Raw genomic sequence first — 18,186 nt, forward strand, 5'->3', positions numbered from 1 at the left:
GTTGCCCAGTAAGGCAACTTCTGAAGCACTTCTGAAGCTGCGTGGCTAAGTGGAAAGAGCACGGGCCTGAGAGTCAGAGGGCCTGGGTTCTAATCCTGACTCTACTACTTGTCTGCTGTGTGTGACTTCGGGCAAGTCACCTAACTTCTCTGTGTCTCGTTTACCTCATCTGCCAAATGGGGATTAAGACTGCAAAGGTCCTGTGTGGGACATGGACTGCATCCAACCCGATTATATCATATCTAAGCCAGTGCTTACTACAGTGCCTGATACATTGTAAGCACTAAACAAATACCTTAAAAAAAAACCTCCCCTCTGGCACAATTAGGAAGCACTTTTAGCCTCATCCCCTTCTAATTCAATGTCCCCCTGGACATTTAGAAAGGTGCCTTACCACTGGGATGGGAGAATCAACGGCTGTCCTTCCCAACCCACTAAGTGGACACTAGGCCACTGCAAGGGGTGTTTTACTGAGGGAGGATGAGAGCAATCTCTTTGCTGACTTGTTTGCTTCGGGCCCCAGAAATGATACCTCGGGTCCTTCCTGCTAGCAGTGGTATTTTCAACAGCGACGATCAACCTCCTACTGGGTGCATTTCCCCAAACCCGGCACTTGAAGCCTACAAAAGAAGCAACACGTGCCACTCCTGCTCTTGGGAAACTTACGGTCCATGCCCGTCCTCTGCACTCACGCACACATGTTTATTAAATTATTTATTTTGAATACTCTAGATATAAATGTTTTTCACTTTGCCTCCCCGTTACAGCGCGAAGTTCCTCGCAGCAGGGACGATGTCACTTCCGAGTGTGTAATAATAACGATGGCATTTCTTAGGCGCTTACTATGTGCCCAGCACTGTTCTGAGCACTAGGGTAGATACAAGATCATCAGGTTGTCCCACGTGGGGCCCCTCATTTTACAGATGAGGTCACTGAGGCCCAGAGAAGTGAAGTGGCTTGCCCAAGGTCACACAGCAGGCGAGTGGCGGAGCCGGGATTAGAACCCACGCCCTTTGACTCCCGAGCCCGGGCTCTTGCCGCTAAGCCACGCTGCCTCTCAAAAGCACAGTGCTCTACAAGTGGGCGGTCCAAGACACAACTGAGACAGTGACGACAGTGGCGGCTACTATGCTGACCACCACGATGACAAAAAGCACTTAGTACAGTCCTCTGCACATAGTCGGCGCTCAATAAATACCACTGAATGAACCACAATCTCAACTACAATGACTAAAACTACAGGATGGGAGACAAGTCGTAGCTTGAACCTAACCAAGGGCCTGAAGTGCTTTTCAACCAGGAATCACATCCCTCCTGGCAGGGTTTCCACGAGAAAGGCACCAAAGCACTGAATTCATGTGGAACATTTTCAGAACAGCCAATCCCCACACCCCTAGCGAGGGCAGCTTGAAGGGTCTCAAAACCCTCGCCGTTTTCCATTTGGGGAAACTGAGGCCCAGGATGAAAGGAGGGAAGGAGAAACTTCCCTAAACTCGTGGATGCAGACGACAGGGTCTTCAGATGCCCGTCACCTGAGGAGAGGTTTCTGACAGGTTTGGAATCCCCCCCCCCCCCGGCTCCCGGGAGAAAGACCGAGGATGCAACCAGTGCTCAAGGCAGATTTATGTATTTAATCATTTCTGTTTTCATAATATTTTGCAGCGTGATATACACAACTGCTTTTTTTTTCCCACTGAATGTTTCATGCAATTAACAGGGATCTGTTTTACTCCACTTCCCCTCCACTTGATAGTCTGCAATTTCTCCATAGCTTCGAGGAACGCATCTAATTGCCCGACTTTCATAATATACAGCTATAACTGCCCAGATAATTAAAGCTAACACTACATACTGGAACTAAGGCGCCTTGGTTCTAATAACTGATTTAAAAGCCCAACTGTTCCTTCTGCAAGGCCCCCGGTTCAAATTATGGTGCAGAGCTCGTGGGGAGGGAAGCCCAGTTTTCCCGAAAACATTTCGCTTCTGAGCAGGCGGGGCCTCAAAAGGCAGAGAGAGAACGTGAGGCAAAAGGAAAGCAGGCAGGCGGCTTTCACGCCTGCAAGGCACGGGGCCAAAACAGACCCCTGGCTGCTTGCAAGGGGGAAGGGGAGAAGACCGCAGCTGGTGCAGAACCAACTCCACAAACACGCACCTCAGTGTAGCTTTCCACTCAGTACCAGAGCAAAGGCAGGGGTGACAGATGTGAGGAAGGGTGAAAACAAAATCACGGGAGAGGCATTTCTAGTAAAGCAAGGCAAAGCCCTTTTCAGGCAAGTTGGGTGCCTAGACTGCAATAGAGAGCAGAATTACAACACCAATTTAATAATAATAATAATAATATTGGTATTTGTTAAGCGCTTACTATGTGCAGAGCACTGTTCTAAGCGCTGGGGTAGATACAGGGTCATCAGGTTGTCCCACGTGAGGCTCGCAGTCTTCATCCCCATTTTACAGATGAGGTCGCTGAGGCACAGAGAAGTGAAGTGAATTGCCCACGGTCACACGGCTGACAAGCGGCAGAGCCGGGATTCAAACCCATGACCTCTGACTCCCAAGCCCGTGCTCTTTCCACTGAGCCACGCTGCTTCTCTAAGCCATAGCCTGATGATCTCTGCGAAGCACTTTCACATTACTTTTCTTATCTTTTCCTCTTAGCATCCCTTTGAGGGAGAGAGGGACAGGCATCCTTATTCCCCTTTTACAGATGAGAAACTGAGGCCCAAAGAGGACAGGTATTCATTCAATAGTATTTACTGAGCGCTTACTATGTACAGAGCACTGTACTAAGCGCTTGGAATGTACAATTCGACAACGGATAGAGACGATCCCTGCCCAACAACTGGCTCACAGTCTAAACGGCGGGCCAGAGGCAGAGCTAGGACTAAACTCCAGGGCTTCTGACTCCCAGATCCATTACCTGTTCTCCTAGCTCAGGCTGCCTGTCCAGAACGTTAGCTTTTTAATTAATGAGCATCTGTCCAGTGTTTATCAACCTACCACCCTGGGGCGGAAGCTGGTATTGTTCCCTCCTTTTAATAGAAAGAGACTGGAAACCACCGTCAGATTGGCTATGGGACTAGCCTAGCGTCACACGGCAAATTAGCCTGAAAGTTGAGCCGGTGGCAGGGGGTAGTCATTAACTGCCAAATCCCAGTTGCCCCATACACCTTTTCTCTGCTCCCGGGTCTTCCACCTTGCTAAAAGTTTGTTTCCTCAAGCCCTGGCCCTTTTTTGTGGGCGTTGCCTTGCCTGGAGGAGGAGGACCTTTCATTCATTCATTCATTCAATAGTATTTATTGAGCGCTTACTATGTGCAGAGCACTGTACTAAGCGCTTGGAATGAAAGGTCGGCAACAGATAGAGGCGGTCCCTGCCGTTTGACGGGTTTACACTCTAATCGGGGGAGAATAATGTTGGTATTTGTTAAGCGCTTACTATGTGCAGAGCACTGTTCTAAGCGCTGGGGTAGGTACAGGGTCATCAGGTTGTCCCACGTGAGGCTCACCGTCTTCATCCCCATTTTACAGATGAGGGAACTGAGGCACAGAGAAGTGAAGTGGCTCGCCCACAGTCACACAGCTGACAAGTGGCGGAGCCGGGAGTCGAACCCATGACCTCCGACTCCGAAGCCCGGGCTCTTGCCACTGAGCCACGCTGATGAAAGGGTAGGGGGGAGGTGAGGGAGGAACTATTCAAGGTTGCATGGCCATCTCCCAGCTCCAGCATTAAAGCACCCCAGCAATCCCTCCCCCTTCCAGAATCTCCCTCCCAACCCGGAGCTTTAATCCCGGCTCAGACACTTATCAGCTGTGTGACTTTGGGCAAGTCACTTAACTTCTCGGTGCCTCAGTTACCTCATCTGTAAAATGGGGATGAAGACTGTGAGCCCCACGTGGGACAACCTGATTCCCCTGTATCTACCCCAGCGCTTAGAACACTGCTCGGCACATAGTAAGCGCTTAACAAATACCAACATTATTATCATTATTATTATCATTATTATTATTAATTAGCTTTTCCTCCACCCTTCAAAGCAGCCTCAGAGCCCAGCGCCTCCTTGTTCTCCCTCCAGGGGCCCCAGCAAACCACTTCCCCCCAGAACAACCCTCTGGAGAAGCAGCACTGCCCGAGTGGATAGAGGATGGGCCTGGGAATCAGAAGAACCTGGGCTCTTATCCCAGCTCGTCACGTCTGCTGCGTGACCCCATTCCTTCACTTCTCTGTGACTCGGTTACCTTATCTGTAAAATGGGGATTATGACAGTGAGCCCTGTGTCCAACCTGATTAGCTTATATTTCCCCAGTGCTTAGTAGAGTTCCTGGCACACAGTAAGCACTTAAAAAATAACATAAATAAATACATAAAAAACCCCAACCTGGAGCATTGTCCTGCCTGACCTGCAACCCTCTGAGCTGAGGTTAAGGGGGAAAGTTCTACAAAAAAAAAAAAAACAGGTGGGGGAGACCCTCCTCTTAGAACAGTCACATCCCCATTCCTCCAGCTCAGCCTCATCAGTTGCCATCACCCCCTCCCACAAACCCGTCCTTTCCCCCCGACACCCCAACACACACACAGAATTTCTTCCCCTGCCCTCAGTCTGCCAATCCACTAGGAGCAGCTTGGGGGGCTTCTGACTCGAAATTGTATTTCAACGTCATCAAACTCTCTTAACATCCAGAGATGGTTAGCTCAGACCCACTAATGAAACCCCCTGGACGCGTTGGCCACACACTGACCTCCGGGGATCGGGTCCGGGGGGAGCTGCCCGCCTGGCCCCTAATGAGAAGGTGGAGACACCTACTGTGGGGGGGGGAAAGCAGAAACCCTAGTTACACTGAAGTGCTTTAGATGCTTTGAGACCCTCAGGAAAAAGCCTCTGGACAAAGTCCAGAGGGCCGGGCTCCTCTGGACAGAGAAGGGACCATTCTATTCCGGGACAGGTGTCTTGGGGCAACTGGTGCCTCAGTTTCTCGTCCACTCCCCCACTCAAACCCCAGCCACTGGGCAGAGAAACGAGGTGGTCCCTGGAGCGCGTTGGAGAAAGGCGGTTGAGCACTAAGCATAAATACAAAGCACTGTCACCCTCATCAGCTCAGACAACCGCTCCAAGGATCAAATTGCTTTCTCCGCTGCAAACCTGATCAGAGCCACCTCTCCGGGTATCCCTTTGGCCCTGCAGGCTCCCTCACAGCTTCTCTCCTTGCTGCTCTCCTACTCCGACCCAGCCCGCACACTTCGCTCCTCTAATGCCAACCTACTCACTGTAGCTCGATCTCGTCTATCTCGCCGCCGACCTCTCTCCCACATCCTGCCACTGGCCTGGAACGTCCTCCCTTCTCAAATCCCACAGACAATTACTCTCCCCCCGTTCAAAGCCTTACTGAAGGCCCATCTCCTCCAAGAGGCCTTCCCTGACTAAGCCCTCATTTCCTTTTCTCCCACTCCTGTGCCGCCCTGACCCGCTCTCTTTATTCACCACCCCCGATCCCAGCCCCACGGCACTTATGTACATATCCAAAATTTATTTACATTAATGTCTGTCTTCCCCTCTAGACTGTAAGCTTGTTGTGAGCGGGGAATGTGTCGGATATACTGTTGTGTTGCACTCTCCCAGGCACTTAGTACAATGCTCTGCACATAGTAAGCGCACAATAAATATGATTGATTGAAGCCAACCTCTGCCTCAGAGCAGCCTGGGCTTCCAAACAGAGCGCTGTCCCAAAGGACAGGGTCCATCCGGCCAAGGGGCAGGTGTCAGGAAGGACCAGGAAACCTCCAAGGGGGGCCCGAGAAAAAGGAGAGGGCAGAAGAGTGGGAAGGCTGCCGCTGAGCCCGACACAACCAGAGACCGTGCACATCTTTCATGCAAACTGGATTGGCTCTCAGATCCCCAAATGCTCTTACAGAACAGTAAAAGTAAAAATAATGAATATCAGCCAGGGGAAAAGGCGAGAGAGATTAAGCAGGAATAAGCAAAGGAAGAAGGCTATGTTTCCAGAGGAGACTTAACAAGATCTGGGGCACCAAGGCAAGAATGCCCACCCACTGGGCTTTATAAATGATAGGAAAACTAGGAGGCAGAGACACAAGGCTTTGGGCATGATGGAGAAGTGGCCAAAGAGGGTGGGAAGCCTGAGCTAGGACAAGGAGATGAGATCCTGAGAAGGAGCTGGCCCCTGGGTTAGAATCTCACTGAGCAACTATCCCAGGCTGCCTATTTTACAGATGAGGTAACTGAGGCACAGATATGTTAAGTGACATGTCTAAAATGATGCAGCAGACATGTGGTGGGGCTGGGATTATAACCAGGTCCTTCTGACTGCCAGGCCCACGCTCTATCCACTAGGCCACGCTTCACCTGCCACTGTGGAAAAGATGCTTCTTCCTCTCCCTCGTCTCGATATTTTCCATCTGGCAAAACTTGCTCTTCCTTCCCCTCAGCTGACAGCACGGACGTGGGAGTCAGAGGACCTGGATTCTAATCCCAGTTCGTCACTTGCCCGTGTGACATTGGGCAAGTCGCTTAACTTCCCTGTGCCTCAGTTTCCTCGTATACAAAATGGAGATTCAATACCTGTTCTCCCTCCCCTTAAGACCGTGAGCCCCCACGGGATGGGGAAGTGCTCCCGTGGGATGGGGTCTGTGTCCGACTGGATTATCTTGTATCGACTCCAGGGCTTAGTACAGTGCTTGGCAATTTATAAAGCACTTAGTGCACAGCTCGGTAGTGCTTGGCAATTTATAAAGCACTTAATACATAGCTTGGTACCTCAAGGAGCAGCGGGAAAGTCCATCCTTCGCGTCCTTTTCTCCAGTTTTAATTAACATCTGGAGCCGGGCTGCTAGCATTGAAGTTAAACTCCCCTCGGCTCAGCTCCGCTGGGAGATGGGGTCTCCACTGGCATCCAGACTGTGGCCATGATGAGCCGGAAAGGGGCGATTAAAATCAAAGTGGGGCAGAAGAAACATTCAGAGGACGCAGTGCCGCGAAGCACCTGCCGGTAGGGTAACCCAACCTGACCCTGAAGACAACTGTGGCAGGCAGATCAGAGTGGCATGTTGCAATCAAGAAAGGAGAGGTTCCTTGGGAACAGAACTTCTGAAGGATCTTGTACCAAAACAGTGCCAGGGGCTGTAACATCAACAACACCACACAGACGGCCTCGGTGTGGGCACGGGATGGTCAGGATGGTGGGTCCCTCGGCCATACACACACACCCCCATCTGTAAACCTCATCATCTGGGTTTCAGCTTCGAGTCTGAAGGAGAATACGCACATCGTTCGGTGCTCTGCATGCAGTCAGCATTCGATAAACGCTATTGATGCTGGTTGATGGGACCGGTTAAAAATGAAAAAGCCAAGGTCTAGCAGGATGAAGCGGTCTGCCCGAAATTACCCAGCAAGGTGCCAGGGCTTGGAAGATTCCACTGTCATGTTCTCTCCGCAAGACCAGGCTGCCTCTTTTGAAACCTGGGACGAACAGCATGAGTCAAAACTGTAACGCAAAAATTCATTCTTCAGACCGGTTTCTATAAAGGAAAGCTTTTGGTACGGTCACCTATGAATAGAACGAGTAGTGGCAGGTAGCTGCTTAAATTTACAGTCGGTGGCCTGGGGCTATCAGGGTCTAATCCAAGCTCCATCTCTATCAGGGTTGGGGGCAAGGGGGTGAATTTGGTTTAAGCCCCTCCCATGCTGGAGCCCAACTTCTCTAGCCAGGGAGAGAGACCAGGACCAAAGGAATATAAACAACGAGATGGGGAGAGGAATCAAGGGGAAGCGAGGAGAGGAGAGGGAAAAAGGCTGTGGGGCTGAGGAGGCGGGGAGAGGAGGTTTACAGGAGCAATGTGCTTGGAGATCCACGGGAAAAAGGCCCTACTGGGGAGTCTCATTTTGTCCTCCGCCAGCCTGCTTCGCATCTGAGTAATAGCGAAGCATTATTTGTCTTTTCCCCTCCTCTGGTCTGACCTTATGAAACTGGGAATTTGCCGAAGGCAGAGCTAAACATTTGTCTGCCCCGTTACAAGCTCCAGTTCCCGTTAATCAATCAGAAACTCGGTCAGCTCCCGCTCGGGACCTCCCCTCCGCTGGGAGGGGATTTTGGCCCCGTAGAGTAGAAGCACGCAGGGGGCCCGAGTCACTGGCTTTCCGACCCGATTCTCCCCCGGGACCGCAGGCAGACCGGAGCCCGGGAAACCCGATTCCGCTGGGGGAATTGGACAAGGCTTCCAGACAGGAGACGCACTGCTGCTGCTGCCTGAGTGAGAGTCTCTGGCATTAACCATATTCCGAAAGACTCTCCGAGCAGCTCGGTCTGCCATTATGACTTGCTAGCGGAGGGGTTTTGTGTAGATAATCATGTTATTTAGATAGGATGTTGGTTTAATTCCCTTCATTACAGCTTCCCAGGGTTGTAATTTTTTTTCTCCGCATGAAGTATTCCCCGTGGCACATTTCACTCAAATCAAACACTTTACGCTTTTATTACAAACAATACCCCAGCGTCCCCCGTTATCAGTCCAACACACACATGCACACTCCTTGCAGAGATCCAGAGGTCAGTTCTAATGACTAATCGATCTCATTAGCTTTCCTAATTAAAAACTTTACTACCGCAATGGAAGACAAACTACAAAAAAACTGCTTGCATCATATTTGAATGGGATATGAGTGCCATTTATCAGGCCAGGCGCCCGGCTCGTGCACACCACAGTGCTCTGAGCATTGCTGAGCCGGGGCTTTTGCTCCGAGACATGCCTCCCCCGTGCGCAATTCCCACCACCACCAGCACCACCACCACCGGGCCCGGGCTGAGGGACTAGCGAGGAGTTGGAGAGAGGGAGAAATCCGGAGTCCTGAGCCGGAAACCGGTGAGGCTTTGGGAACCGTCCTCTTCCTGGGCACCGGAAGCCCGGAACAAAGTCAGGGTGATGCCCGAGGTGGGAATGTGGCCGGGAGGGCAAGCTTCTGTGTGCCCAGAGCCGGGCAGGGTCTGGGGTACCGTTTTTCTAGGAGGGTACCTGTGTGTGCCCCGATGCTCTGCCCTGCCTCGTTTGGAAAGCTGTGGCATTTATAGTCGGCTGCCTTCATGGCAGGATTCAAACTGCACATCTCACCATTCTCACCACCCCCTCCCAATCGGACCCCCCAGCCTGAAGTGGGGGGTCCCTTCCTTAGCCCTCCCTGCCGTGCCAATATCCTAAATTTTTCCTTTCGATTTGGATCTTACTTAAAAGGGGGAGTTCACACTTTTCCAACTTTGAGGGGGAATAACTGGGTAGAAAAGGAGCTACGTGCACGATTTTACAATTTGGCCTGGACAATATTCCCTCGTTAGTTGATGTGGGGACAAAGACGAAATCAACACTATTATTTTACAACAGCTTAACTCCTACCCAGTTTTTTAACAGTTAACCCTCATTTACAGAAATAGAGGGAGGAGTGGGGCAGGGCTGAAAAATGAGAAATTAACCACAGATTGGCATAGAGAGAGTCGCTGTAAATTGAGAGACCGTCCACGAGACAACGCAGCTTAAGCCAAACTGAACATTAGGGTCTCACCAGTGCCACCCTGGATCTGACCAGTGGCCTAACCAGTCCAAGAATATGGCTCCAACAGGGGCAACAGGATACCTGGAGGAACCACGTGATAGATGCCCTCCTCGACAGCTAGGGATATGTTATTACCTGCCTAAAAGAAATGCAGGGGTGACCCTACTATATTAAAAGGGGGGGGGGGCAAAGGGAAGAGGACGGGGGGGAGAAATTAAGAAGGGAGGGCAAGGGAGACAGAAGGAGAAGGGAGGAGAAGAGGAGGACAGAAGGACAGGGAGAGGGGAAGAACAGAAATCCAAGCAACTACTATCGGTTCAATCTAATTTTAATCTGTAAGACAATAACCGCCCATTATCAATAAGCATTTAAAAGGATAATGGAACAGGGCAATAAATAGACTGAGTGTATAAAAGAAGAATCTTGGCACACAATGCCCTTTTTGGGGAACCAATGAGCAAGGCAGCAGACAGACAGAGGGAGCTGCAGCTGATGTCATGCTCCCTGGCGAGAGCTGGTTGGAAACCTTACAAATCCTTCAGCGGCAAGAGACAGGAAGTGTCAAACGCGGTGCCAGAGTTCAGACTGCACGCTCTAACTCTGCCCTTCAGGACCTGGATGCGGGGTCTAAGCCAGGCCGTTTCAAGAGTCCGTGGAACTGGAAAATGGGTTCTCCACAGTGAAGACAGAAATATCATCCGGAATTTCAGAATTCGGATTTGTAAAAGCACAGTAGCTCGTGAGCTATTACAAGGGAGTGTAGAGGGGTTAGAAATAGCTGGGCGGGAAACAAAGCAATAATCCAACACATGTAAAAATACACAACAATTGGCCTGAGAGAAGACCCTCTCTGCCTACACGCGCTCCCACACATTCACGCACACTCATCGTACTGATCATGATTCCAATTCGACACGGTCATCGTATCGATACGGTCATCGATACGGTCTCATTATCACTGTTCTCCAGGGAACAGTGATCCTGAAAAAGGAATCTGCCTAAACGGGGCTCCACATCTGGCTAAGCTCTCAGTACAGTGCTTTGCACACAGTAAGTACTCAATAAACACGACTGAATGAATGAATGGATGCTACAAGTCGGATGGGTCCAAAAAGGAGCCTGTCACTGGGGTCCCTGGTGACAGAATCTGTATAACACAGCAGAAAGGAGGGACCGAGGGAGAGAGAAAGAGACAGATCGTGAGCCCCACGTGTCTCATCCAACTACACTGCTTAGAGCAGGGCTTGGCACAGAATAACCACTTAACGAATACCACAATTATTGAGCTCCAGCCAGGAGCAAGACCACAGCCCTCGGGGACAGCGCCGCCCTGGCAGCGAGGGCAAAGGCAACCTGATAAGGCCTTTCCCATCTCTAATTTTTTATGATTCTACTCTCTTCCAATATTGCCTAATCTGCTTTTTATCAACAGCTACGCTGACACATTCTTCAATACCGCCCGACTGTCTTTACCCTTTCACTTGCGAGGGACGGCTTTAAAAAGCAGTTCTGTAGCTCAGCCTTTTTCGAACCAGCATTGATTTCTTCTCTTCTCATTTATAAAATATCTTCTCTTACTCAGTTGGTCATTTTCCACTTGGCATTTTTGCCGGCCCCCTCCGGCGAAGTGGAACGAGCCCCGGCTCTTTGGGGCCTGGTGGAGGTTTCTCGTAATTAGGCAGGCTGCCCCTTGGAGGTTGGCTTACACCAGCCTTCCTCGTCTCCTCTTTGACATTATTTCTATACCTTAATTGTTTCCCTGGTCCTGACGGGTCTGCCGCCCGCCCTTTCTCCCTTCTTTATTCGACTAATCTCGGCTCCACCACGTGCCTGCTGTGTGACCTTGGGAAAGTCACTTAACTTCTATGTACCTCGGTTACCTCGTCTGTAAAATGGGGATTAATACCGTGAGCCTCATGTGGGACATGGACTGTGTCCTACCTGATTAGCTTGTATCTACCCCAGCACTTAGAACAGCGCCTGGCACATGGTAAGCACTTAAATACCATTAAAAAAAATACTTTTGGAAGCCCCTTGGGGGCCAGAGACCTGTGTATTTTTGCCCAGTGCTTACTGCAGTGCTCTGCACACCGTTGGCACTTAATAAATACCACCGTTACTATTATTACCACCACCTCTCCTCCTCCTCACCGCCAGGAGAACATTCTTCTGGGGGAACAGCAGCAAAGCTCGTCAGTCACGCAGGCCTCCAGGATGAAAGGAGATTGCAAAAGCCCAAGAAATAGCCTGAGTGGCCCCCAAAATCCAAGGGTTTTGCTTCAGAACAATCTGCCTTGTCCTCGAGCCAGATTCATACTTGTGACCACCCTGGAGCCGGGAAATACATTGCCACACAAGCCTTCCGCCCTCCCCCGACCCCCGCCTGGGTTGCAGACACTGGACCCAAGTGAACACGCAGAGTAAAGCAGCGATGCCACATACGGAAGTCCTCCCCAACAGGGCATTTCTCCTGCCCCCCGACTTGCTTCAGAGCCACCTTGTTCCCCGCGGAACTAACACAGGGGCTGCTTTGGGGCTGTGATGCTCAACTTCTGGGTGAATCCCAGCTTTTTCCCTAGAGCGTGTGCCTGGGCTGCCCCCCAGTCAATCAGAGTATTTATTGAGCGCTTACTACATGCAGAACATTGCACTAAGTGCTGGGGAAAGCACAATGTAACAGAATTAGCAGACATGCTCCCTGTCTGTAAATTCCCCAGCCCCTGCAATCCAGGTACCTCCCCCATGGTAGGCTTTTTCTTCAAACAATCTCTCACGCCTCATGAGCAGAGGGGAGAATCAAGAGTTCGAACTGCACTTAGTAAACACTCAATGAATACCACTGATGAATTGATTAAACTACTGGTAAAAAATAAACTTTAATGTCTTCCAGAGACTTCATTCTCCGTCCCCTAGACCCAGCTTAAAGTGCCCGAAATACCATAGGGTTTTTTGTTATGGTTGTAGTTTCTATTACAGTTTTGAATGAGTTGCGAACTAATCGGGGGGGGGGGGCGGGGGGGGCGCTGCCAAGGCTCACAGCAGCCCCAGAAAATCCCCAGGGAACAGTGGGAAAGGAGATTGGGCTGGCGACAGGGACCTCCGCAGTGGGAGGGGAAGGGTGAGTTGGGGAGAGAGAAGGAATGATGAAGGGGAATGATCCCCCTGGGAGGGGAAGGGTGAGTTGGGGAGAGAGAGGGAATGACAACTGGGAATGATCCCCGCAGCAGAACTCGGAAGGGAAAGACTCCTGGCAGGGAGAGACTCCTGCCAGGTAAGTTAACAGCTCATAAAACCAAGAGCCGGCCGGGGAACCCAGGCCCTGGGCTCTGAGAAGGGCGGCATAAGGGCCCTCCTGCTGGGTGTGGAAGCTCGGGCCTGCTGAAAATATCACTGAGCTCAACCTCTGAAAAACTAAACACTCCAGCCAAGCCACTGACTTCTCAAATTCATAATTGTGTCTGTGTCCTCACTGCCCCACTGTGGGCAAAAAGCTCTCATCTCATCCCTTTTCCCAGACGGAGCTTTTCCCGGTCCAGCCCCGGCAAACCCCGGGATTGTGGGTTTTCCTGGCCAAGGTACCTGTCCGTCCGTCCCCCCCGCATCCGGGGGGGACCTTCCCAGGGACCCTCATTTGGGATTCACCTGGGACCAGAGAGAAGTGGGATACAGAATGAGAAGGGAACAGATCTGCTTTACCTGAAGCAGAGCAGTGACCGAGAAGGGATCGCCACAGCAACCCAAGGCCGTACACAAACCCAGTGGGGGGAGTTTGCGGGTCCCCAAGGGGCTCTCTGCCCTGCCCTTGGCTGCCCTCGGTGACGCCTGAGGATCTTGGGATTTGCACCTCCCTGTAAGTAAATCTCTGGGGGCTTTCGGGTTCCTAGATCGAATGCCAAAGTAGGAAAGGAATAAGGGAGGTTCAGCAATCACGGGACAATACAGAGAAGAGACTCCATCTGAAACAGGAGCCCAGGGCAAAGGGTCACTTCACCCCAGCCCGGCTCCGTGACCTTGGGAGCCACGGTTTCCCACTCCGACCAAACAAAACGTTAGTCCTTTCTCTGAGGAAAGCCGAGCTGAGGAAATGTGGGCAAAGCCTTCTGAGCTTCCCCAGAAGGGCACAGCCAAGTAGTGTTGTTCGGGGAGAGGCGAGTCAGATCTGCAGAGACAGGGATCCGTCACTAACTCCCCAGGTTGGTTGACTTGGCCGTTTCTCTCCCATTTTCCTTCCAACGGGGAGGAAAAGAAAAATAAGAAGCACTTTGTTCGGCTGATCCCGGGGCCCCGGAAAATGTTCCGTGTACTCAAGACCCGAGTCATTACGGAAAAGGGATCGCAAACAGTTTCTCAGATGTGCCGCAAATTGAATAAGAGACTCTTTTGCACAGAGACTAATGCAAGAGAAGATTGTTATTTATGATTATTTTTGCATAATATATGAAGGGCCCTGCAGAGAGAGGTGCGTGCTCCACTCAGGGGCCTAATGCAAGATTATGTCAGGCAGCTGATGCTTAGAAACAAGCGGCAATTGCTGAATCGTGCGCCCAGGAAAATGGCAACAAAAATTTAAACAGACTGTACAGGCATACATTTCAGAAGAGGCCTTAAATAGCTAATGTTGCTCTTGCATTTAAAAAACTGTGACTTATATTGGGGATATTTGCAAACCGCACTGGTTTGGAATGATTGCAGTGCCCACTAGTGAAGCTAGGGTAAAGATTGTGTCAGCAAGATTTTTTGTTTGTTTCTTTCTTTAAAAGTAGTTCAGGAAAATTTGTTCCAGGAGTAAAGCTAACCCGCAAAGTCTCTGCCCCGAATCCGACTCTTACTTGGAAATTCTCTGCCTTACTCTGGGATTTGGCAAATTTGGTTGGTATTCTGCTTTTAAGGGAAGAAAGAAAAAAAAACATTTTGTAGAAAAGTGAGTTTTGGAAGCCAATATAACTGATTCCAAACTGAGAGGGAACGGCAATTAGGACACCAGCATTTGCCACTGCCTTGATGGGTGATCCTGGGCTGCGTATGGCTCAGTTTCCCCATTTGTAAAGGAGCCCTGGATGGCCCCTCCTGCTCCTCCTTAGGGGAAGAAGATCTGCTCAACCCCCACCACATGTGAAGCAGAGTTGCCAGACCTGGGATAAGTCAGGGCTGAAATGGCCCCCAAAACTTGCTGGGGTAGCGGTAGAAGCGAGGGAAAGAGAGAAAACTACTGTCCCTTGTTCAGGTGAAGAGACCACTCCTTGAACTCACTGTCGTGTCATCCCTCCCCTCCCACACTATTCGCCTGGAGTCTTTCACAGAGGGCCCAATTTTTCTTTAAGAGTGTGGGGGCGAAAAGTGGGCAGGGATTTTAGCAGGGCTGGGAACGGTGAGAGGGACAGGTTTCAAACTCCTACTAGGCCACAGAAGCACTTATTTTAGGTCTTTTCAGCCCTGATAGCAAAAACGCGGGTCTCGTCAGAGCCCCGGGTGAACAAGCCTGGGGGGAGTCTGGCTGAGGAGCCATCGTCCCTGTAGTTTGGACACCTACGACCCCATGCCCATTCCCTTCTGTCAAAACCCACTTGCGAGCCCCGCCCCACCAAGAAGCTTCCCCAAAATTGAGGACTCCCAGGTGGATCCAACCAGACATACATTTACCGCATAGAGCCTGTATCTATCTGTCTTATCTGCACTTGGCTGCAAACTCCAGGTTCGCTTGGCACCCCAACCCCAGCAGTCCCTAAGACAGAGCCAGGAGCTTTGCGCTGCTCAATAAACATTAACAGACCTGAATTAGGTCACCAAGTCTGAACTTCAAGAAAAAGGAAAAAAAAAATCACAAAAATCAGTGCCTAAGCAGATCCCAATGGGTTTCTTCCTGCGAGCCAGACCTACATGTGAGTTTATAGGTGTTTTATCAGCAAGTTTTGGCAACAGTTCCAGGTTTGGGGCATAATGGGGGAGGCAGAGGGTACAGTTTTGGGTCCAACTAAGTGGGTTCACATACATCAATTCTGACAGGCCAAGGGAGAAGTGGGTGGATATCTCCAGGTGTCTGTGGTGATGATCAGACTCACAATTATCATTGTCCTCAACTCATATTCCTTGAGTCCTAATGAGAAGCAGCGTGGCCTAGTGGAAATAAAATGGGCTGGGAGTCAGAAGAAGTTCTAATCCCAGCTCTGCCACCTGCCTAGTGTGTGTGACCTTGGGCAAGTCACTTAACTCCTCTGTGCCTCAGTTCCCTCATCAGCAAAATGAGGATTCCAAAGCAGTTCTCCCTTCTACTTAGACTCTGAGCCGCATATGGGACCTGATGATCTTGTATCTACCTCAGCACATAACCAAGTATGCACTTAACTGAAACCACAGTTATTATTATATTATTAGTCTAAGAACAGCTCAGAATAGGCAGAGGGGCAGAGAAGGAGACTGTCTCAGTGAGCAGCCCCTCTCTCTCGGGCCTTGCTGAGAGTCAGACGGGCAGCGTGTCTGAGAAGGGAGGTCTCCCATGAGACACCGGAAAAGCATCTCCTGCGTTGGCTGACTTAGAGAGGCAAAGTCTCAGGCGCTGACAGCCGTACATCCAGCAAAACCGAAAAACGAACTCCCTTTCAGATTTGCGTATGTGCCGGCTAGCACCGAGTCTAGGAGACTACAAAAACACTGATACCGTGCTCCAAACACACACAAAACCACAAGGTGGGGCATTAGTCATAAACTAGATTAAAAAAATAAACCTTCAGTCTAGAATAAAATACATAAGTTCCAAATTTCGTGAAATTCCATCCTCACATTCACCCACCTGGGATTTGGCATGACCGGTGCCCGAGGTTCAGCGGCACCTCAAAACCTGACTGGCAAGTAACCTTCCATCAGTCGAATTTACTGAGCACTCTGTGCAGAGCACTGTACGAAGCACTTAATAATAATAATAATAATGATGTTGGTATTTACGTAGCGCTTACTATGTGCAGAGCACTGTTCTAAGCGCTGGGGGAGATACAGGGTAATCAGGTTGTCCCATGTGAGGCTCACAGTTAATCCCCATTTTACAGATGAGGTAACTGAGGCACAGAGAAGTTAAGTGACTCGCCCACAGTCACACAGCTGACAAGTGGCGGAGCCGGGAGTCGAACCCATGACCTCTGACTCCGAAGCCCAGGCTCTTTCCACTGAGCCACGTTGCTTCCCACTGTGCTTGGGAGAGTACAATGTATCAGAGTTGGTAGACATGTTCCCTGCCCACAATGAGCTTACAGTCCTTCTAAAAGAGGAAGACGAAGCAGAAAGCTATTGGGCGGAGGTGAAGGGCAGTGCTGCCCTTCCGAGACCCTTCCCACCTGGATAGAAGGTAATCTGGGCTGAAGGCAGGGGCTGGTCCCTTTTGATCCAGGGTTTCTCTGGCTCTGTAAACATTCTCTCAACACCCATGAGGTCATGACAGATAGAATCAGACAAAAGAGAATTAGCAGCTTAAATGGTTTAACCACAAAAGCCCCCAAGCCAGCTTCCCTGGGAATTCGGGGCACGTAATCAAGGCAGGAAGTCAATGGGATTTGTGCGTGTGTAACTAAGGGCAGAATTTTACTCGCTACATTGAACAAATACACGAGGGAGAGGACTTTCCACTCGGCTCCAAAACGCAACCGAAAACTGGGTCGTTTACTCTGCCAGACACCCCCCCATCCAGCCGCTCAGCGGGGCGAGGGGGGTCACCGACAGGCAGGAAGGGGAAGCTGGAGGGAGCAATGTCTCATCCCATTTTTTCACCCTGTCGTCACAGCTGCCAGCCAAAGTGCCGGCTGAGCCCCTGACGCCACTCCTGACCAAGGACAGCTCAGCGGCTACCCACATCTGCCCTCCCAGATAGCCATCGCCCACTTGGGCACGGGGGTGGTGGGATGCAACTTCCCTGGACCGCCTCCCCACAGAGAGGGTGGTCACTCTCCCACCCCCGGCCAAACTGCACATGTCCTCATCCTGGTTCTGCGAAGGGCTGGCTCAGGGTCTCCAGACGAGTCTGATGGCTCAGTGCCTCAGTTTCCCTGCTGTTAACCAAGGTTCAATGCCTCCCCACCCAGGAAGCTGCGAGGTGAGATTAAATCCGGGGCCTGCAGGCGCTCGGACCAGCCTTCCTCCACCCACCAGACACCAAGAAAATGGAGCTCCAGCCCCTGCAGACCGGAGGGCAGGCAAAATGCTGGGAAGGTTGCAGCCTGTGGCGACCAAGGACTGTTAGCCTGGAGGAGTGAAGGGCCTGAAAGCTGCCCCCTACCAGTATTTTTTAACTGTTCATATGTTTATCGTTGAACTTAACCTGTTTTCGTTGCACTTGCATAATAGTCTTTAGTACTTTGTCCCTGGTCTTCTCCACTAAAGACTGGAAGCCCCTGGTGGGCTGGGACTAGGAATCAATTAATTTCCTTAAATGGCACTCCAGTGCTTGGCACAGCGCTCTGCATATAGTAAGCGCTTAATAAATGTTACTAATAGAGATTTTTAAAATCACTTAGAGCCCTGGATGAAAGGGACGAAAGCTGCTCCCAAGTGCTATAAAAAGGCCAGATGTATTGGCATCTGGGAATACTCGATCTGAATGACATCTCATTCAGACAGGATTCCGATCTGAGCATGCAGCCTCCTGCACC

General features: G+C 50.7%; 1 protein-coding gene across 1 annotated transcript in view; it reads right to left on the reverse strand.

Annotated features, from left to right (window-relative positions):
• ZC3H3 (zinc finger CCCH-type containing 3) overlaps nucleotides 1–18,186 on the reverse strand; it is a 245,201-nt gene that overhangs the window by 148,744 nt on the left and 78,271 nt on the right. The window lies entirely within an intron of this gene.

This window comes from Ornithorhynchus anatinus, chromosome 4 (genome assembly GCF_004115215.2).
Source record: "Ornithorhynchus anatinus isolate Pmale09 chromosome 4, mOrnAna1.pri.v4, whole genome shotgun sequence".
Classification (NCBI taxonomy): Eukaryota; Metazoa; Chordata; class Mammalia; order Monotremata; family Ornithorhynchidae; genus Ornithorhynchus; species Ornithorhynchus anatinus.